At 43.8% G+C, this 22,263-nt stretch overlaps 1 protein-coding gene across 3 annotated transcripts in view; it reads left to right on the top strand.

Moving 5' to 3' along the window:
• Positions 1-22,263, top strand: part of STOX2 (storkhead box 2) — a 148,520-nt gene that overhangs the window by 34,339 nt on the left and 91,918 nt on the right. Inside the window, exon 1 of one of the 3 annotated variants that reach the window (XM_061474336.1) lies at positions 12,440-12,455. The exons of the other annotated variants lie outside the window; for them this stretch is intronic. The gene's annotated coding sequence lies outside the window, so the exon portion shown is untranslated. Of the gene's footprint in view, positions 1-12,439; positions 12,456-22,263 lie in introns of those variants that run through there. 3 annotated transcript variants of the gene reach the window in all.

Genomic DNA, 22,263 nt, shown 5'->3' with positions numbered 1-22,263 from the left:
AATGAGGAATGCAAAAAATGGTAAGTAGGTTCCCTCTGCTGCCTTGAAAGAGGTTTGCCCCTTTTTTTTTAACCATGGATGATCTCTACTGTTTGCCTTTCCTTTAAACAAATGCACAGCTGGTATGTTTGTTGCTCTGTTGCTGGAGAACTATTGAATCCTTGACCTGTGGCTTCACATATGTATTTTAGCATTTCTGTTAGTTTCTATAAAATATGAGCAAAATGTAAAGCAGTCAAATTGCTGTTTTTTCTGATGACCAAGGGCCTGGAGCATGTGCTGTGGAAGAGGCTGAGGGACGGGCTTGTTCAGCCTGGAGAGGAGATGGCTTTGGGGGGGGGACCTTACAGCAGCCTTCCCCTACCTGTGGGGAAGTTAATGAAAAGATGGAGCCAGGCTCCAAGGGACAATGGTTGCAAACTGTAATGGGATTTTATGTCAAAACATTGAAAAGATAAAATCTCCATGAGGACAATTAGGGATTGACAAATTGCCCAGAGGGGCCCCGAGAGCTCTGTCCTGGGTTCAAGGCCCAACTGGGCCAAGCCCTGCACAGCATCACATGAAGTCAGGGTTGGCCCTGCTTTGAGCAGGAGGCTGGAGACTTCCCAAGGTCTGTTCCCACCTGAACAACCTTATTTAGTGACATTAGCCACAAACATGGGTATTTTGTGAGTGAAATGCAGCACGGCAGGAGCTTGCATTCCGTTTGGCATTCTGCTTCTACATGGAGTAGAAAAGGGGACTCCACCATGATCACGCTGAACTTGGTGTTTATAGGAAATTTCATCACAGCTGATGTTTCTCTAAGTGATTGACTGCTGCCTGCCTAATTACACCCCCGGGGGGGGGGGGGGGGGGGGGGGGGCACTGGGAGGACAAATGGGGTGGTTATCTGTGATGCAGCAAATAAGCCCTGAAGCCATCCTAGCCTGGCTATTATCCCTTTTTTTTCCAAACTGATGGGCAAACACTGATAGGCTGCATGGCTTTGACATTGCAAATCCAGAGTTCCTCACAGGGAACTGGAAAGAAAATAAGGTTAAGTAAGATGAGATACAAGTCTTCCACGCTGCCCGGATCCTGGTTATCCCAGACATGCTGGCCCTCTGGCTGTTGGGTGCCTGTTCCAGTGGTGTGGGGTTAGGATGTCCATGCGTGTGGAGGGTGGACAGTAAGCTCTTGGCAAACATGCTGTGGAGGAAGGCTGATGTCCAGTGGACCTGTGGCCAGTGTTGGCAGCTTGGGTGGCAGCTGCGGACTGATCTCCGTCTTCGCCGGTACCGACTGGCTTAGTGGCTGGGTTTTGACCTCCTGCAGAGTGAAACCTGTGGAGCACAGGGGGACCCTGTGGTTACGTTCTTTGTGTGGGTGCGTATGGATGCCACGCGTAGTTCAGAAAGCCAAGCAGCAGTAGCTCTGGCATCCGTGGCGTTTGGCTGCGTACTGCAGGTCCACTGGCGCTGTGTGCCTGCTGCTTCAGACTCCAGGAGTCGGGTGGAGGAGCCGCCACTGAGGGGTGCGTGCGGGAAGGGCGACGGGGGGCCGGGTCCGCGCGGCTGCGTGGCCGCGCGCGCCGCTAGAGGCCCCTCCAGGCGCGCGGATGGCGCGGCCGCGCGCGGCCGTTACCTCCGCGGCGGCGACTCCCGGGCGGGAGGGGAGAGCGGTCCCGTGGCCAGGCCCAGGCTTGGTTTAAGGTTAACGGAGGCAGAAGGCCTAGAGCACAAGTCCCGTGGGGAATGGCTGAGGGAACTGGGGGGGTTTAGTCTGGAGATGAGAAAGCTCAGGGGGACCTTATCGTTCTCTGCAACTATCTGACAGGAGGTTGTAGTGAGGTGCGTGTTGGTCTCTTCAGGCGACAGGTCAAGAGGTAAGGGCATCAAGCTGCACCACGGGAGGTTTAGATTGGATATTAGGAAGAACTTCTTCACCGACAGGATGGTCAGGCCTTGGAACAGGCTGCCCAGGAAAGGGGTGGAATTACTGTCCCTGGAAGTGTTCAAAAACTGCATAGCCTTTAGTGACATGGTTTAGTGGTAGACTTGGCAGTCTTGGGATAATGGTTGAACTTGATGATATTAAAGGTCTTGTCCAACCTACATGATTCCATGGTGAAGGAGGCCGTGCACTGTGGCTTTCTGGTTTTGTGGGATCCTTAGTGGTGGCCCCTGGCTGAGCCCTGCGCTACGCAAGCTGTGCTGAAACAGTGGCTGTGGGTGTGTGTCCTGCGTCCTGGTGGGGGACCAAGGCAGATCACTTTCCAAACCTGACCCGTGGCTTGGCCTTAATAAATCCCATGCTTTGCACCATGATTTTCCATGAGTGCCAGTTTTGCTGCTGACAAGCAATACGAGATTGCAGAAATGTGAAGTTGGAAGTATCACCTCTGCCTTTTTAGCTCTTGATTATTTTGTTCTCCCTCTGCTTGTCACTTTCTCTGGGAAATCTGTGCCACTCCAGGTCACTGGTGCTTACATTAAGCCCCTATTTTCTTTCTTTGCTTTGTCTCTCTTCTCTGTCTTTCTTAGTCATTGAGGTTTTTAAGGCAGAAATTACTGGTGGTCTGAAAGGTTCAACTGCATGAATTTACCGTACAGATTGTGTTTGGCCATTGCAAAGTGTATTTGACCGCACTAAGTTAAGTGGCTAAATGCCCTGGTGATTGATAGTCCACGTAGAGCACAAACATAGTTAGGCATTTACCTCATCAAAACAAAATGTTTAGTGTTAATATGGATAGTCCATCACAGCCTGGCTGCCCTGACATAGTTTGAGATGCAGGGAAGGCAGCTAAGCTCTGCGGAGCCTGGATGCTTGGTGTTCTCTGGGAAGGTGTCACTGGGTGCTTGCCCTCCCCTTGTAGCCTGCACTATTGGTGCTTGAAGTAATTTCAAGCAAGAGGGAAAGGAAATACTTTTTTTTTGTTTTCTAATATGAATATCCCTGGGTATATTTTTAGGATTGTTGGGCACTCTCCTATTAAGTACAGTGTATATAGTACCTATAATATCCAGCATTATGCATTTAAAAACTGTCCAAAGCTAGTTTTCTAATGTAGGGTAACCCAATAGTACTGAGGTTCTCCTTCACATTCCAAAGCTTTATTGGATTTTGGGTGAACACTTTTGTGAAAATTTTTATATATATATATATATATATATATATATATATATAACAAACACACATGATTGACTGATGGAAAGCATGTTTTGTACTATTTTTCCTTTTTTTACATCTCCAAAATGATATTAATTTTTAAGTAGTTTAGAGGCACACTGAATAAGATTTTTCAATATAGATGCATTATTTTTATAATCTTAAGCACAACAGCACTAGGAATGTAGTTCTGAGCTGAAACTTGAGCTCCCAACTTTCTGCCTTACAGTGAGAACCTTGTATTTACATTTTTCAGCTTGTAAAAACTAGGGAGTTAGAAGTTCTGGCAAACTGTGCTTGAGCATGTTGGAATAACACTCGGGATGCAATGCCTGTCTGCACAGCTCACCACCATCTGCCTGTCTCTTCCCCTCTGCTTTTTTATCTCTTTATATTGTTTAGGTTTGACTGACTGTGTCTAAACAACAGGCTGGCTTCCTATACACAGTATCTTCTGCTATTTTAAAGCAAAAGTTTACAGAGTGGAAAGACAGCAGGAAAATGTTTCAGAGATGAGAAGAATGGTGAAAGGGAGGTAAAGCTGCCTTGATCCATGGTTTTTAAGGGATAAAGGAAAGATACACTTCTACTAGCTGTGGTTCCTGAGGGTTTTGACACACCCTTTTCTATCTTCTTCCCATAGTGGGAGATCTAGGAGAGAAATTGAACTCGTCCATCAGCAGTACCCTAGTTTATTCGTCCCCCATCCTAACTGCTCAGTCTTCAGCCGTTGGGTTGCTCTTCCACAGTCTTTTTTGTCTTTTTTTTCTCCCTTTTTAGTGGCCAACTTCTGTTTCTACTATATCCTTCCTTCAGAGTTGCTTCACAGGCTTTTCATAGAGCTGTCTGTCTTCATTTTCCACTTCATCCTGCTCTCCAGCTCTCTTGCATGTGTAGTGCCCTGTGTGTGATTCCCACTTGTGTCCCATGGTTATGCATGTTCCTGGGAAGAGGAATGGTCCTGGGGATCCAACAAGAAACCTGAAGGAGGCAATCTGGCACACAGCCTTTTACTAACCCACAGGTGAGTGTGCAGTCACAAGTCATGACAGCAGGAATGAAGGGCAAGAGGTGTGATACAGCACAAACAGGTTGGGGATGACACTGGCTAGGTTCCTGCAGCGATGCTGCCTCCTTGCCCTCTCCTATGGTCCCACCCCGGGCTGTGGCACTAATGCCTATGGGACCTTTTGGGTTGAGACATAAACTTTCCTGTCCCACAAAGGGGAAAAAGATATTTGAAAAGTTTCTCATTGATTATCTAGCAGCAAGTCGGAGCAGACTTGGGCTTTGGCTCAGCTCTGATCTCCCACTGGTGTTTACTTTTGAAAGCATGAGGGTAATAAGCACAGCAAAAAGTGCAAGAGACAAAGAAAACCTCCTTTCCCTTTCCATCTCACTGTTTAGCTGTGCTTTTCTTTGGTCCTGGAAATGTTCCTCTTCATCTGAAGGGGTATAAATTATGAGATTCACTTCTGAGCAGCCCGTGGAATAACCAAAGGCAAGTAATTCCTAGAAGATGCGTTCTCCTTAAATGGGTCATTAACGTCTGGAGCTAAATACCAAAGGAGGGAGATGAGAGAAACAAATGGGGAAATAGTTTCCTGAAAGGAGGAAGAACGAGCTGTTATTCGTATTCACTCATCTGTTCGGGATATTCTTAGATCTGCGTGGGAACAGCCTAACAAAAGGAGGAAGCTTTAGAGAGGCAAGCCAGGTGACAGTGATGTGAATGGGGACAGTCCTGAGGGAGTTGGAGCCATGTCATCCTTAGGCAGAGACATGGTAATTCTTCCCAAAGGAGGTTTCTTCCCCATTTACCATCTCTGTCCCCTGCTCCCAGTACAAGGGACAGGAGGGAGTGGGAGGTCTTAAAAAAAAAATAATACTTGTCAGCTTTGGTTGCTGCTGTGCAAGTGTCAGTCGTGATGTTGCTGGTGCTCAGGGAGGCATTGTGACGAAGAGTGATCTCAGGTTGCTGTCTGCTCTCATGTGATTTTCCAGGATAGCAGGTTTGTGCCAGTGGAGCAGGGACAGCTCTTGTAAAGTGATGGGGAAAAATATGGCTCTTGGAGAGCGGGACAAACACTCTGAACAAGGAGTCCGCATTGCCTGTGGGGAGGAGAAAGCTCCTGCTGGCCCTGGTTTGAGGCAAGTTTGGAGAAGAGCAAAGGATTAGGCTTGCTACCTCTGTTCTCTACTGGGAATCACTTTTGATCCCAGTCAGATTTAATTACTTCGGATAAGTAGTTAACAGGCACTCTTACTCAGTAATTAGGGGTGTGGTGATTATATTCTGAAGGGAAGTGGGGGAAGCTTGTGGCTGAAAAGTCCAGCTGGGAGTGCTGCTTTCGCTTGTGTGTGATGTTCAGCAGTACAATGTCCTAACACCTCTGCAGCTCTTCACTCCCTGTGGCAGCAGCCAGGGGAGGTATTGCTATATACTGGCTGCTTGGATGTTGGTGGTTTTTTTTACCCTGGTCACCTGAAAGGAAGGAGTAATAAATTAGATCTTAAAGGATGATATGCAAGGGCAGTTTCTCTGTGGAAATGGTGGAAATGCTGGCATTGCTCTGCCTGGCTGGCAAGGCTAAGGGGAGGGGTTGTGCTGAACTTCTGTGGTAAAAGCACATGGACAGTTTGATGGTCATCTCTCTAGGCTCTCATAAAATACTAGATCTTGGATTATAGCAGCTGCATCAGGATTTAAGTGCCATGTCTATTATGCTAAAAGAAGACAAAGTATATTAATGGGTAGCAAGGTTTAGTACCATCCTTATCAAATTATCCTTCCTTGCTATATTTCACTCCTGTAAATGTTTCTAATAGGTGGTGATGGATATACAATGGCAGAAGAAAATAACATTTGTGTTGCCTGTTATATTAATTTCTCTGATAAACTGAGGCTACCGGGATGACCCATCTGATTCCAGTGATATTTTTATAAAGAACAAAATTGAGTACTATTGTTATGATTAGCGTATTAAAAGTATTAGATTTGTTGTCTTAGCTGTGCTGTGTTTTCTCATGCACTCTCTCATGCTGGTTGCTAATGACAGGCTTTGGCAGGAGCTAGCTTAGGCAGTCTTTCCTGTGATAGGAACCAGATGGACGGTTTTGCTCTGGCTGCCCCTCCCATTGAACACCAGGAATGGGAGGAGGGGGAGCCCTTTTGGGGGGGTGGGTATTGGTATAAAAGTAAATTGAGTGGTGAAGGACCAGTTCTCCTCTATCCCCCACTTTTATTCCCTTGAGGCTCCATTTTGCAAATTTTAGCCTCACCCTTGGCTTCGGCGTCTTGGCTTTCCTGGGATTGTGCTGCATGCTACATTTTCATTACTGGTACAATTGATGGAAAATCACATTTTATTATGTGAAAAATGCAGTGTTCTTGACTGTCAAAGCTCCATTCAGCTGGAAAAAAAAATCTATGTGAGGCACTCTTTTATATTTCATGTATTTTGTGCATTGGTTGGAATGAAAAAATAATGAAAGGCTGTATTTTGTCAACTTCTGCATCTGTCTGACTGGCAGCGCTGACTGATTTGGTTTTTAAATGTATTTATTTCTTGCACTAAGCACTATTATTCTCCACCCTTTCACAATAAATGCAAATACAATGTGGAATGTTGGGAAAAGATAGATGCAAATTGTTTAGTCCCTCCAGGTAGGTCTGTGAAGGAACTGGAAATGTGACTGCAGTGTGGAAAAGCACTATCTCTAAAGGAGCTGGAGCAATGAGAACAGGGCTACTCTCTGTCTGTGATTCAGGTTTCTGTACACGTCTATTTTACTATAGTTTTTAATTTTTTGTTTCTTCAGTTTTTCCCTTTCCTCTCCTGCTGTGAAACTAAATGGGATCTGAGGACTTTGAACATCTAAGATACCTCTCTCTGTCCATAAATCCCTCTGCCCCTTGTGGGACCACTGCTGCTGAGGCGTGATGTGCCCAGACTGCTGAGACTACTGGGTTGGGTGCTTGAAGGGAGTGAAATAACCTTGGTGTCAGTGAGAACGGGCAGATGCCTCTCCTGAGATCCAGACTTGTATACCTTTTAGTATGAATCAAGCTTTCCCTTAGGGGAGAAATGTGGCTTCCCTCCATGCCATGTGCCAGCTGCATTGATACGTGGGCATGACTCGGATGGAAGGAAGCCAAACTGACTTGGCATTGTGAGATGCTGCAGCTCTTGGGATTTCTTTGCAGGATGACTAGCTTTTGTTCCTACCTCGCCATTTCCCCTCCCCATGCTCCTGCCCAGGAGAAGATGATGCCACTCTGTGGTGCTGGGCAGTGGGATGTGGCCCTGGGTACCTCGGCCATGCTCAACCAGCACTGCATGAGCCAGTGCCTGTGATGCAGGCGATAGACCCATCCTGCCAGCTGCTGTGGTGTACTGGTTCAAACATACCTGTGATTCAGGATCTCGCTGAAAACAGCATTCTATTTATTTATAATGTTAGAATTATCTTCATACCCAGATCACTGTAATTGCAATTCCAGGTGAAAAGCCTATGAGGTGTGTGAGGGTGCCCCTTCTTAGCATTGTTTCATTATTGCCACTTGTAAAATTCACTCCAGATTCCACTTAAGATTTTAATGTGACACAAATTTTCAGTTATTCTAAATACTAAAAAAGTGATGTCTTTATTCTTTCTAGATTCAAGCAGATTTTTTTTGGTGCAAAAAAAAAAAAGTAAACTGAGCAGTAAAAGCCTACAGAGAAAGTTGTAAAAGCTTACAGAGAAAACTAGAAAATCCTTCTTTATAGATGAGACATAGTTTATCTCTATTCTTGACTCCCAACCCTGTTTGTGGTAGGAGGTTCAGCAGGGCCCATTAGGAGAATGTTGGTCTGGAGACCTTTCTGGCTGGAGGAGGGTGCCTCACTCTGCCTTTGTAGTGAATTGGCTCTGAAATCGTTGCAAGGGTGCTGGGCTTGTGAGGACTTGCTGGTCTGGGTAGTAAATGGTCAGCAGCACATTAGTTTGAATGAAAAGGTTAAACATAAGAGGATCCCAGGAGAATTCACATAGCCGGGAACCTCAGGTCTTTGGTTTGACCTCCTGCTCAGGGTAGGGCCAGCTGTGAAATGCTCTGGCCTTGATCCAGTAAGGTCTTTGAAAGCCTCTAGGGATGTGGATAACACAGCCCTGCTGGGAAACCTGTTCCAGGGCACTCTTGGTAATTTGCTCTTCATTATTACAATCTGGCACTTAGAAAAGTCAGAGGTGGTGAGAGGTAAATATGTGCTCTGTTCTCTCACTCTCTAGAAGGTTTCTGAGACTCTCTTCATTTAGGAGGCAGTGTAAGCAATGACCCCACAAGTCTGGGATACTTCTACATGGCACTACCTGCCGTGAAGAGGTGTGTGCAAGGGATGAAGACCACCTTTGTCCTCTTTTGGGGGTAGGTGTGGGGCAAGCAAAGCCATCCTGCTGATCAGGGGGGTGAGAAGCAGTCCAACCACTTCTGTCACTGGTTTTCCCTGATCTTTTTGCTACAGTCACATCTAAGTGATGGAGTAGGGACTGTGGTGCTCCCAGGCTGTCCTCCTTTCTCCCCAGTAAGCTATACATCTGTCCTGGCTGAAATAGTCAGCCCTGGATTGGTGACGTGGTAGCTATCACTGCAATTGACAGCAGGGCTGAGCCTTGGTGTCTGCTGTTGGCAGAAGTCATTCTCTCCATCTGCCTTCAGACACAGGGTTTTGAGGCATGGGGACATTGCAGCACCTCATTTGGTGCCTGAGGTCCCCAGTGTAAACCTTCAGAGAGTTGGGCATCTCCTCAAGCCTCAGCTGGGAATGGAAAGCCAAGCCTCGCAGGGCAGAACACAGCCTAGGAGGTGCCTATTGGACTCCCTGTGCATTTGCATTTTCTAATCTGCTGCCTAAAGCATTATCTGGCTTGTTCAGACAAGTAATTCACCACATGAGGAGCATGTGGGAAAATAACTCAGTCAGTATAACCAGAGGAAAATAAATGGTTGTGTGGTTGGGCATTTGGAGCTGAACTAGCTTGGGATTTTTATCTTTTTTTTTTCTTTCAGCAACACCCGGAAAAAAATGCAGTGTGAATGGGCATGAAATATAAAGAGAGTTTGCTTCCTTCTTGCATAGGCATAAGTCCAAAAGAAAGGCAAAAGTAAATATACAGACAACTACTAAATGCTTTGGCAGGGCTTTAGAGGATCCAAATGCTCAGTGTGTTTGACTGGTAGGATATCGGATCTTTACCATTTGAATTTGAGCTTTGAGTACAAGGGAAGTCTCTGACACAGAAGAGGAGAGAAGCTGCGGTGTTCACTTGGGGTGTTTTCAGTGTGCTGCTCATTCACCCGGAGTCTACTTGTCCTCTTGATTCTCCATTTGTATTTGAAGAAAAGACTCCAGATGTAATGTAAGTATGGAGGGGCAAACCATGTCCTGTGTTAGGGGCAGCTGCAGTGGGGCACATCCAGAAAGCAGCTGATGCTTGGTACCGGGGTGAGAAAAGGAGAGAAAAATGTGTCCAGCCTAAGGCAGTTCTGAAAGATGCAGAGTTATTTTGCTTCTGCAAGATGTAAAGTGGATTTCACAGCTACTGTTTGCCGTTGCTGTTTACGAGACTGCAGCGAAACAGAACAGGATAGTGTCTTCTGCTGTAATAGAAATACCAGTGTAAATAATTTATTTGCTAATTGGTGAACATTGCTTTAAAGACAGAGATCTTTAACAAGTTATTTGCATCATATCAAACCCTGTATTCTAAAGGTAGCTTTCCTCCTCTATTAGGTGTTAATGCAGTTGTGTGGATCCATCACACTGTAATGCAGCTGCACAGTTCTTGTCCCTGCTTGACTCAGGGATCAGAGGCTTTTTGGCTTGATACATGCATGAGAAAAATCACATCCAAATTTTACGAAGTGCATTTTGGAAATAAAGGCTGAAGTTTGATTAAAAAAACCCAAACAAAACACTTTTTCTTCTCCAGTAAATGAGGTCATGCAGCCTGATTGCCTGTCCCATCTGTTGCTGTTCTTAAGTATGTTGTTTTTTCAAAGGGCAATACTAAATGCTATTATGTAGTTATCTACTTTTTTACGCCTCTTGGCTTGTCAAGCACTGTCATTATATCAACCGCTGTTCTTAAAACAGGATTTTGGTTAAAATAGTATATACCTGCCATCTGGTTGAAAACTGTAAGCTTCCTACACAACTAAGTGGAGTTGTACTGCGGTATTAGGAATAGCTCCTGTTCCCTTGAAAATAGTGGCTGACGGCAGATTGCAGAAATCAGCCAGTTATCAGTTGTCATTAAGCTATTTGATATCTGACACACATAGGGAGCATGCTATTTATAAGGATTCAGTTATGTTATAGAGCTATTCCTCTCTTTTTCCTTTTTTTTCTGTCCCTTTACTCATTTTAATTTGTTGGTTGGACTGGACTGGGAATCAGAAGCCACCTTAATATCTGCAGAATAGATGTGCTGCAGACTGGAGGTGTGCCAGACTGCGTGTAACATTTCTGCCATCAAAAAGTGGTCTGACAGGGGTGTAGAAATAAATTTGGTGTTCCCATGCTATAGGTGTCTAGAGAGAAATGTCAGCCATACAGAGCCCAGGAAACAGAAACACGTGAAACCAACTAGCAGAATATTGCACAACTAGAAACTGTAATGGAAGAGATGCACTTTAATATGTATTTGCATTTCTGCTAGGAGAACAGAACTTTAGTTTTAGGATTAACTAAGCAGAAGCACTAAAGGTGTAATTACTTGCTAAATCTGGGCAAGGTACTGAAGAATTTCAGAGCTACAGGCTAGTCACTAACACGAAAACTTAATACTAACCATTAAGCAAGTATTCATGTACAATGCAGGGCAGAGGGTGCTGCTGGAGAAGGCAGTGAGGCATGGTGATGCTATGACCTGTTCTCTTGCAATACATTTTGAGGTAACTGGTGATTACAGAAAACAAAGCAGAAACAGTCCGCTGAAACAAGAGCATTAAGTATTACTTCTGTGAGTGGAAGCATGAACAAAAAGAGCAGTCAAATTATGTGGGGTGCTGTAAGGCTATTAATTTTACTCAGATATGGTGTAAGGAGGCATTATTTTCATGTGGGCTGGGGGTTAGACCATGATTAATCTGCTTCAGTGACATTGAAATCTTGTGAGCACATCCTGCAAGATTTTGGTCAAAAATGTTATAAATAATAGGGTTTTATTTTCACAAGTTTTTTGTTATATTAAACTAGAAGCGTTTTGAGAACTACAAGGAGTTTGTTGTGCCCACTGGCAACCCCCACATTCTGTGCTCCGAAATGAGGGTTGACTGGAAACTTCAGGTCTTTGGTGTTTTGGCTTCAGCACAATGTTGATCAGGTTTGAATCTGTTTGGTATGACTCTAAATCCTCTTGGCTTTTCAAATGACATCTGAGATTCTGGTTGTGAAAGGTCTCTAGTCATTTTGCTTTTAAAACTTACTTCACCCACAACCATCCATCCATGATGAAAATGCATTCAGCTTCCTCATTATAAGTTTTAGGGTGTTACAGTCATGAAGAGGTGTATTCTGACAGAAAATTGGGTAGCGAAGGTGTAGGTCAGAGGTTGTAGTTTGTTTTTTGTTTGTTGACTTTTCCTCACCAGGGGATTATTTGGAAATTTTATGAAGGCTGATCACATCTTTCTTGCTTGAGGCTTTTGGGGACCTTCTTAGACTATCAAAGCAGCTTTGGCAATCTCAACATTTTGGCAACATTGAAACTGCCTTGACCGTTAAAGACATGAAGCTGTTGCAGAGAGCACTCCCTGCAGAGGGAAGGTTCGGAGGCGTGAGTGGTGCCCGCCCAGAAGTGACTGCAGCTCTCAAGCACTCCTCTCCAGGTGTGTGCACACACACCAGCGCCCTGCCCTTTCCGGCTGACAGAGCTTGTTCCCAGTGGAAAGCTGCAGCCTGCAGGTGCTGCGGAGGAGCCTTCTGCTGGCACACAGGGAAGGCTGGTGGAGGAGCCTTCACTGCAGGGTGAAAAATGCAGATGTTTAACAGTTCAGGGCAGTCTGTCAGAAAATCTCTCTCCCTCTCCAGTTCCCAGGTGGTGTACAGTTATTTGCAATTCCTACCTGCTTATCCTCTGATTTAGTAGCTAACCACTTACCTGCTCTCAGATGCTCCTCCTCCTCTCCCAGCCACCAGTTCTCCCTGCTTGCTCGCTTGCTCTCCAGTCGACAGGAGCAAATTTGCTGCCTGGTTTGGTCCATTTTGGTTTGACCTTCGCAGGCCATTTCAGCTTCCCCACTCTGGCGACAGGTTAGTGAAAGCCCATTTATATACCTCTCTTCTTGGTTTGTAACTTTTTCAGGTGTTTATCTGCACTAATACAGGTTCCTCAGACATAAAAATAAAAATATAATCAAGTAATCTAAGTTTTTCTTGTGTGCGTGGGTTTGCAGTGACAATTGGGAAGGAGAACAAGCACTCATAGGTCAAAAGTAGCTGTGTACACAATTTTCTTGAGGGACAGAACACAGTATGATGTTTTGCTTCTCACACTTGAGAAAAAATAATGTGTTAAAAAAGTGATTATAGTTGAAGAAAGCACTTTTAAGTGTATAAAAAACTTGTAAAGACTATCAGGAGTGGTGCATGGTAATTTTGCGTCAGTGTGAGGAGCAGGCAGCAACCCGGAAGATGAGAATGTTTCTCAAAGGAGCTCAGTGGTTTTGCAATCATGTAACAAAAGTTTTTTCTTTCTCTGTACTGGAGGCAGATGCCAATAAGACTGGATATGGCTGTGTGTTACTTCTAGCATTTGTATAAGAAGGTTGGAAAATGATGTAAGACTGTGGTAGCAAATGCAGTTGTTTTTTCAGATGGGTTCTGAGTTTTGCATGTCCAAACGAATTCATTGTGTCAGGTGTAAATGTGAGAACTTGCTCTCAGCAGTCCTGAACTGCTAAACTTTTCCCAGTAGAAACTTGGAAATGAGCTTTCTGGGACATCGTCCTGGTGCCATTCTCAGGTTAATTGTTCCAGGTCAATTTTTCATATGGAAACTTAAATCATTTTCTCACCTTCTCAAATTCTGACCTCTTTCCGTCAGTGGCAAGTCTGGTAACACCCATATTTAGGCCACCAAATGCACTGTTATGAACCTTTTTTTTTTTTTGCTACCTTTTTTTAGGGGAAGCAGGGTGTGGGGGAGAAGAACTCTAAATTTGGGTTTGTTTGCAGCAGCACGTAACTTGTCTTTGGCTTAGGGGAGCATCTTCAACTCAGGAAGTTCTGCTCTTACCAAGAGAGAACTAGAAAGTGAAAATTTTCTTACTATGGCCTACATTCCTTGAGAAAACTTTAGGTGTGCCAAAAAATATGTACTCTTTCTGACCACACAGCCTTCAAAGCAGCAGCAGCAGCAGCCAGAACAGCTCTGGGATTGCCTAGGAAATTGCAAGGTGAAGGAGAGCTTCCCAGTGCCCAGCACATGCCCTGAGTACCTTGCTGAAGAGCACCAGGTAATAAAGGAGTCTCTCATCTTCCAGCTTGGCAGTTGCCCAGGAGCACCCTTTAGGCCCTGCATTTGGTGCTAGAGATAGAGCTTTCTCTTGTTCCTGCTTCCTCCCAGAGTAACCAGAGCTTTTCCCTATCATCTTGTGTTGCTCATGTGGAGGACATGTGTGCTGAAGCTCAGGATCAAGCTCAACAGGCAATACCCAATGTAACCTGTCTAATCTCAAGATTATTTTTGGTATAGTTCAAGTTTTGATGACTGTCATGTAATAGCTGCTGGTGCCAACAAGTATTCTGCATATATATGACTGAGTATACTGCACAGAAAAACGATGTTTGTCTTAAGATGAAAAAAGAAAGTATAACTTCTAAAGTCTGTAGACTTGGCTCAAAGAATTCTTGGTGGCAGCTACAGTAGAGGCAGCATGAGATTAATCTTCAGTAATGAGGTCCATCAGGGCAGTATATTCTGGAATTTACACAATGTAAGAAAGGAGATATTGGGGGTCATACACATACAGTGCATAGGATGTGCACATGTATGTAATTGTCAACCTTTCTGTTTTCCTTAAGATACCTTAGGAATTTGTATGCTGAAATCTAAAGTTAAAAGCTCTAAAGGCAACTGCTCTCATCTTAAGAAATTACAGATTTATAATTTCTGTTGCAACCTTAAATTTTGATGCTCTCCTGCCTCTTGCTTATGGTGGACAAAGACTCTTTAGGGGTATATGTATGGATCTCATTATCTCCGTGCCAGAACATATGTGACAGTTTTCTGTCCTTTGTGACCACAGAAGCCCCTTAGGAAAGGTTGTGTTACTGTTGTCATTTTACAGCTGAGAACAGGAGACAATGTCTGACCACATACTGTGCTCAGGACTTCTGCTTCATACTAGCTCCACAGTAGGCGTATGAGGTAAAATACAGTGAGGGCCACTTGAATCCAGGAAGGGTACTAGGAAGGGTGTCCCCTGGCAATGCACTTGTGGCATTATTGCATTGCCCCAGGTATTCATACATCTTCTCACCAACTGGGTATCTTCATAAGAAGAAACAGGGAGAGCTGGAAACTAACATGCTTTACCTGAAATTATGCAAAGATCCTTGTTAAACACTTTCTTTTTGCTGTAGGGCAGACTCATTTTGTGACTGTGATTATTATGTGCAGATATGATGGTTGTGAAGTACTCTTTGTGCTCTGCTGAAAAAGACGGTTTTGGTGTGTGGGGTTCCCATGGGCTTGGGAGGGAAGAGGCCTGTGTCTTTGTGATCCCATACCATTCTGCATGAAAGAGAGGTATTTCTGCTCTAGATAATATCAAGAATTAACACAAAGCTTTAAAAGAGCAGTATCCTTCGAGCGTTTTTCACCATGAAAAACACTTTCATTGACTACAGGAAAGATTCACATTACAGTGGTGCACTACATTGCCTTCTCAGGTAGCAAGCAGAAGCCCACTCAACACTGTACTTGAGAACTGATTTGGGTTGCCCTTGGAGCAAGGTCTTGCCTAGATTAAAGGCTCAGACTGAATTCTGTGAGGTGCTGCAGCTACATGCATACTCTTTGCTCATGGCAACTGCAAGGTTATTTAACTTATTTTACACCTCAGGTAAAAACCCTGGAGCTAATAGTGCAGAGATAATGTTCAGATGCTGCCTGGTAGCTTCATTATGAATTGGCTATTGAGAAGAAAGCAGAAGTGTCAGTATATATGCTGCTGGGTTGGTTTCATTGCCCAGATGGTTCCCAGATGAAGCCCTACTTAGTGGTGAAATGCAGGTTAGGTTGCTTCAAACAGGAACAGGCTGAATTCAACCAGCCAACACACATCTAAAGTAGACCTGCCAAATGCTTGAGGGTTGCCTGGCGTCGGATGCTTCTCAGACCTGCTTTATATGGATATTTGGCATCACCAGTGTGTTATTCCCATAGCCCAGCAGAGATGCCATGCATTCAGTAGGGCTGCAAGATGAGCTGTCTGGGATAGCTCATGATCATGGAGTGGAGCCCCAAGCAACTTTGGATTGTCAAGGGGGGACTTGTAGGAAGAGGAAGAGATGACAGAGGTATTGCCCCTCTTCCACTGTAGTGTCTAACGTGCTCTTCTTACTTCAGATAGACCCTAGTGGAGTCCATGGATTTCTAGGAAAGAAAAAGAAATATGGAAAACTTGGGACTGGGCTATCTGGCACGTTATCAGCTTGGCTTGCAGGCAGAAATGAAAGAAATGGGAAGGATGGCTCCCTCACTTTCCTCTGGGGGAGGGAAGCTAGCCGCAGCAAGCCAGCTGGCTGTACTTCCCCTTCCCTGTCAGTTTAACTAAAGGAGAAAAGGCGAAGGCTGAAACTTGGCCAGTTACATAGATTCATGGGGCAGAACCAAGCACAGCAATGATATTAGCTGTCTGCCTTGTACTCTCTCTGTGCAAGACAGAAAAAGGATGTATGAGTTCTTCCCTCTTCTCTGGAATATCTCCTTTCATTCCAGGCTACAGCAGAGATTATCAGTTTGGTTTTGGTTTTTTTGTGTTTTGTTTTGGTTTTTTTTTGTTTTTTTTTTGCTTTGTTTTGTTTTTGTTTTTAAGGAAGAGCTTTTCTACCATAACATGTTCATGCTGGTTTTTGTTCAAGTACACTGTGGAGACTTTGAATGTTTCATGTCTCCTCATGTAAAATCTGTGCATGTGTTGTGACATAATGTGTTTCATGCAACATGTATGCACACAAATAACTTTTTTTTTCTCTATAACATCACTTCCTTGAACAGGTTTTAATCTCGATCAACTTTGCTAAATTTGACTTTGCGTAGGATGCTAATAAACTAGTTTAAATGCACAGGCTTTGCTTCTGGAAAATATTCCTAGTTGATGAAATGGATCAGAATTCACAGTCTGCTGCAAGAGAATTTCTGTTAATCTTCTTAAAGGCAGCAGATAAGATTTCAGAATCAGATTAAATATTTGTATTCCACGTTAGGAGACCTCCTCAGTTCTGTCTGACAACCAATAAATCCTCTTCAGGCTCACAGTTCCCCGTCTGCATTTACCTCTTTCATGGTGTGTGCAAAGGACCTTTTATAGACTGCTAATGCACATTTATTTGGGAATTGGAAATTACATCAGAGGTTTGACCTTCCCTTATGTTTGTTTGTCTTTGTTTTGTTTCTTTTAGCTGAGAGTAGGGAGAGATAGGGACTTGCAGCTCACTTGAGTTAGGAGAAGCAGCGAGAGCAGTGTGTAGACCATGTCCCACTGAGCTGTTTAGCCGTCACGAGCATCTCATGATTAAACCTCATGCTGAGGGTGCTGCAGGCTCCCCCCACCCAGCCGCCCAGTGCCTCCGCTCACTCTCAGCATGAATTTCCCACTATGTAGATGTAGGAGGCGAGCTGACAGCTTGCTCGCTGACAGAATGCACGATATTAGATGGGAAGAGAGAGTGTAAAAAACATCTGCTCTAAGCTGGTACTGCTGAAGTTTTCATAATGTATTAGTATTTAGAAAAAACCCAAGCATAATTAAGGAAATAAATATTTGTCATACATGCAACATAGCATGTTGTTTAGTATCAAGTGATGTCATTGTTCAGTGGGGCTCTATTACCTCTGTATGCAGCAGAGGGCACTGCATGGTGCTTAGCTTTTAAAGGACAGCAAAATTCTGCATTCTTTTTCTTCATTACCCAGGGAGCTGCCTCAAGAATACTTCTTGTGTGTCTCAGTTATAGTCTAGCACTTTTTTGTGTGCCTTTGTCAGATTCTTTCCATTGCGTCCTAATAAAATCTAGAGGCATGCCCCATCCGAGGGCAGTCTGTCAGCATTTTACATGTTTTAGGAAAAAAAAAATAAATCAAATGTAATACTAATTTTCCTAGTTCATCTGTGGTTGTGCCTATCATTATGATTCCTTGTAAGTTTCCAGGCACAATCATGATGAAACTGGGAAAGACCTAGACAGGTCCCTCATCCTGCAGTGATGATTTCAGTGAACTCCTAGCAAACCAGTTTGACGAATTTGCCAACCTAGAGCAACCACTGCAAGATTGGAGGCTGAAGTATTTTAATGATCTCTATAGACAGGATATTTTGCACAATGCTATAACCACTTTTCAACATTAAAATAATCTATAATAACTGTTCTGGAAGCTGTTTGATATAAAAAGTGTGCGGGTTTGTTCATTACAAGTTTTATAGCCCTACACTAAAAAGTAGGTTGTATCACTAGCATCTCTTGAGTACATTCAATTTGCCTGGTTCAAAGTAAATTAAAATAAGGCAAGAGTTCATTGCATTTAAATACAACACATCAGGGATGGAAACATTCGTCTCTGTAAGAGATTAGGAGATGAACTGTTTCTTCTCTCAAGAAGGAGTATATTGTGATCAGCCTTTGCCATGCATGTTTGTGCATGCAACCTTGGTTAGAAATTCCAGTATTCAATAATGACACTGCTGAATTTCTTCTATATTGAGAGTGATGCTATCCTCAAAAAACAAAGCCGTTTGAGATGCCCAGTAGCCACTATCCCATCAAATCTAGCAAGGTCAATAATGTTGTATAAATCTGTGCTGCTATGTAAAGACCACAAAATCATAAGGTGTAGTGACATGATGCTTCAGCTTCTAGCCATAATGCATCGTGTGACAGACATTAAAGTTGTTGCTCATCCAGGTACTGCTTGCACGAGCAAAATCATTTCTGGGGGAAATAAAAGTGAAGAGAGTGGGGTTCAGAAGGAAGAGGAGGTGATCCCTCATGCCAGAGAGAGTAACCTGAAGGATTTCTGGCTGGACAGTGCTGTGGGTGCAAGAAGTTTAAATAGGCTGATGGGGAGATTGGGCAAGCCTTTGGCAGAGAGGTCTCATGGAGACTACTTGATAGAGGAATCACAGCAGGCACAGCAAATCCCATGAGCCAAAAATGGAGGGAGAGATTACTGGGGAGGAATGAATGCTGCCTTATTCTTCCCTGGCTGTGCACTCCTGGCCTCTTTAGAAGGCTGAATATTGGGCTAGATGTGGGGACTGCTGAGGCCTTTCTTCTATTTTAATGGTCTTATAATTCAAAATTTAAAAAAATGAAACTGTTGAAAGCAGTTCTTGTGCAAATGAATCGTAAATGTAAAGCAGTTTCAGGTTGCTGACAAACTGCATTCATTGCTTGGCTATCAGGATATAAATCATAGTTATAAACCCACGCCCATGGAAGATTTCTGTATTTATTCAGATGGCTTTCAAGACTCACTTAAGAATATGTTTTTCTAAATGTTTTCAAATGCTACTTTCTTATATCTTTTTAATAGCTTACTAAAATGGTATGAAGTGAATAACTGATATTAGTATTTCTCCCCCGACCTCCCGTGTTCTATTGATTACTCTAATAGATCTCCAGTTTGCAGGATTTTGGAATAGTAAGTTGAGAGTCAAGGTGTTTTAGTAGGTTACAAATGCTATCTGCTATTCAAATGACCAAAACATAGAATTCTGGACTAATTTAATGTGTGTTCATTGCAGGAATCCTGTGGCCACAGTATTAAGTCCAGTCTTGTCTTCTAGTAGGAAGGCAGCTAGTCCTGGTAGGGAATTACAGCTGCATGTCTCACACTCACTGCATTGCTGCCCAGCAGAATATTGCCGGCATCAAATGAATGGCTCAGTGTCTTTGAAGGGAGTCTTTCATTTAGTTGCAGCATAACCGTCCTAACCCTGCACTGACAGGTTTTACTGAGCCAGGGGAGCCCATCTCATTGCAGCTGTGGCTTATGTCTGGGCTTTGTGCAGGAAGATGAGGTGCACCAGCCTGTTGGTGGGCTGGATGTTCCCCTGCCTGTGCAGAGCTCATCTTTCCTGTGTCTTCCAGAGAGAGCCAGGGGCAGAGCAGGGTGTGGAAATGCCAGGGGGCACCAAGATGCTGTGGATGCCTGGAGCAAGCAGGCAGTAGCTTCTGATGGGTGGTGCATGATGTATTTCTGCCAGCCTCCGGAGGAGCAGCTTTTCCCTTGGCAGGGCTCTGCTGCAGCTGGCTGGCCTGCCCAGGCCTGGGAGAGCGCTCAGAAGTACACACTCCAAGGTTTGATCTGCATTGCTTTAATCATCCCAAACAAGCCAGTCCTGTCCACATGCAAATAATCTCAAAGTGTCAAAATGTGTCATCCTTTTGTGTTTCATTTAAGTTTCACATTTTTCTTCAATTGGTAACTGCTATGTCTTATGAGAATCGGAAACTATGCCCTTGCTTGGAGTTGGCCTGTTTTGATTATTTGTGTATATGGTTTCAGATAAGCATTAGCATTTTAAATCCTTCTCTTTCCTCTTCTTTCTGTCTCTGAGCAAAAAGTGCCAGTGGTGGGATCGGTGGGATGGTCCAGAGGCACGCAGGCATGCTGGCTGGGAGCTGGGCTGAGGTGGGGCAGAACGAGTTTTCAGAGTTTTCAGATGTAAGCTGATCACAGCATGAGCCTGGGGCTGGTGAGGCTTCTTCTTACAGGTTATATGTTTTGGTGTGGTAATAAGCCCTGTGAGCAGTCTTCATTCTTCTTCCTGCCTTAAATCACTGCTATGTTTTTTTCCTATGCCTTTCCTCCCCATGTCAAACAAAACTGTTTAATCATGAAGTTCAGCAAAAAAAATAAAATTTAATTATTTTGTCAGGGGACATTTTCCAGATAGCCTAGCATTAAGGATAAATAAAAGCTTGGAATCATTTGTATCCATGTGTCTCAAAGCTATCCTGTCCTTCTATCTATGCTTGCCAGTTTTGGGAAAGCTGACATATAGCCCAGAGCTAACACGTGCATGAGGAACGTCTTTCTGATCTCTTGTTAAGATGCAGGGGGTGGCACTAGGCGATGCAAGTGCTATGTCTTGCTCTGCTCCCTGCGTGGTGCTGGATGAGCTCCTTGGGATATTGGAGAGCAAGCAGCATGCTGGGGTGTTTCTCTTTAGGGCTCTCAGTTGGAGCCTGCTGGGAACTGATTTTCTTCTTGTCTTTTCCTGGGATGCTGCAGCTCAGTGACCGCATTTGCAGTTGTGGGAGTTTGGCCTTCTGTGAAAAATAAATTTAACAGCATCCTTTTCATTTTGAAAGATGAGGCAAGTGACATCACTGGGCAGTTTTTAGAACCAGAGTTACTGTATTGTGTGCCTCTGTCTAACTAGCTGTCATATCTCCTACAGTGCTGGGAGGTTATTTCAGTGACTTGTATTCCAAGCTACAGAAATGCTATAAGTAATATAGTCTGTAATTAATAGACCACACTGTCATGTGGGATTAATAAACCCCACTAACGTGACAACCCAGGTACTTGGAAATGTTTTACTTTGTATTTTGAAATTTGGATGTGACTAGGAAGAAGGTGGCTAGTGAGTTCACCTATTTGGAAAGAAGGGTTTTTTCCTGGTCTGGATTGAAGTTTTTCTTGTATTTGCATCAATGCATGAAATTTAATGTTCTTTCTTCATAGTAGAATGAATAAAGATGCCACAAAAAGAAAACCCAACAAACAAACCAAAGTTTTTTCCTCTGTAGAGTTCCTGCATATTTAGGCCTGTTAATTTTTACTTTTTACCAGAGTTTCTTCTAGTTAAACTTAATGGTCCCACACAATTTTTTTTTACTTTTTTTTTTTTACTTTTTTTTTAAATCAGCGCAAGCAAATTCCGTTAGAAGAGTAAGAGCGGTGTTGTGGGAGATGAAAAGTACATTTGACTTTGGTTTTTCTTCATGATGTATAGAAATGGAAAATGTAGAATTGTGTTAGCGCACTTAGACCATCTCAGACTATTACATGCTGGAGGGAGGGAGTCAAATGCTACAGCTAAGCAGATGGTGTTCATAAGTCTGTCTGTGTAACACTTCCTACACAGCGAAGTGGGTGGAGGGATGAGGGTAGACTGCTCTAGACTGGCACAAAGGCTCAGTTGCTGCACCAGATACAGTGCTGGGCTATCTTGCACCAGATGTCGATGGGTCAGATGTGAGCATTCCTTCTCACAGCCCAGCTTTCCTGCACCATACCTGCTTCCTTCTTCTGGGCTGTAGTCTCTGGACTGCTGTTCTGGGATCTGCTATGCCTTGCTGAAGTCCTTAAGACTGCAGGGGTATTCGTTGCAAGGAGTTGTTTGGAGCTTAGTAGTTTATTCAGAGAGGCTCCCCTGTCCATCCTCAAAGTGATATACCTATGGATGTGAATATGTGAGGAGGATCTAATCCATAACCAGCTGATCCATGCAGCCATCCCACATCTTTTCAGCACATTCTGGTCTGTGAGGGCACCAATAAGCACATCCTGCATCACTTTTACATCTTGAGAATTCAGAGAATCTACCAAAAAATGTCTTGCTCTACTTTCAGGACTCTTACCAGTATGCAAAATTATACCAACTACTTCTAACCCTTTACTCACTTTGTTGCAATTCAAGAATACAGTGAAACTTTTGCTAGTAGGAAAATGATGTAAAAGTTCTTTGTCCAGAAAACATGGACTAGGAGGTGGTTACTCATAGCCTTTACAATTGTAAGGCTGGTTGTTAACTGTAGCTGAGGGCAGTAGCATTACTGTAACTGCAGACAGAAAATACTTCCTGGTGGTTTTCAGGGTGTT

This window comes from Pezoporus flaviventris, unplaced genomic scaffold, assembly GCF_033815535.1.
Source record: "Pezoporus flaviventris isolate CSIRO_AGI_PZ_B2104156 unplaced genomic scaffold, CSIRO_AGI_Pfla_v1 ptg000002l, whole genome shotgun sequence".
In the NCBI taxonomy this organism is placed as follows: Eukaryota; Metazoa; Chordata; class Aves; order Psittaciformes; family Psittacidae; genus Pezoporus; species Pezoporus flaviventris.
The sequence above is the reverse complement of the archived record's forward strand: the minus strand, read 5'-3'. Positions and strand labels throughout refer to the sequence as shown.